Source organism: Carlito syrichta, unplaced genomic scaffold (assembly GCF_000164805.1).
Source record: "Carlito syrichta isolate Samal-C Ts95f unplaced genomic scaffold, Tarsius_syrichta-2.0.1 Scaffold176084, whole genome shotgun sequence".
NCBI lineage: Eukaryota > Metazoa > Chordata > Mammalia > Primates > Tarsiidae > Carlito > Carlito syrichta.
This window is the reverse complement of record NW_007120180.1, coordinates 61,179-61,432: the sequence shown is the minus strand read 5'-3', so window position 1 is coordinate 61,432 and position 254 is coordinate 61,179. Positions and strand designations below refer to the sequence as shown.

At 72.4% G+C, this 254-nt stretch overlaps 1 protein-coding gene across 1 annotated transcript in view; it reads right to left on the bottom strand.

Annotated features, from left to right (window-relative positions):
* Positions 1–254, bottom strand: part of MAP3K3 (mitogen-activated protein kinase kinase kinase 3) — a gene marked incomplete at its 3' end in the record, with an annotated part of 53,991 nt that overhangs the window by 2,116 nt on the left and 51,621 nt on the right. The window lies entirely within an intron of this gene.

The window sequence follows — 254 nt, the reverse complement described above, 5'->3', positions numbered from 1 at the left end:
ACAGATGGCCTCGCCAGGCGCGGGAGAGGACACCGGCTCTGCCCACCTGTGCCCTCCCACCTGGCTCTGGCTGCACAGCGGCCGTCCCCAGCACTCCCGGAGGCAGAGCAAAGGCAAGAAGCAGGAAGCAGCCGGCTCCGGAGACCCGGCCACAGCTCGCTGCTCGCCGGCCCGGCTGCCTGACAAGCCTCGTGGGGCTGGCCGAGCCGCCTGGAAGAGCCCCTGCAGTGAGGGCCATGCCGCAGCCCCGCCAC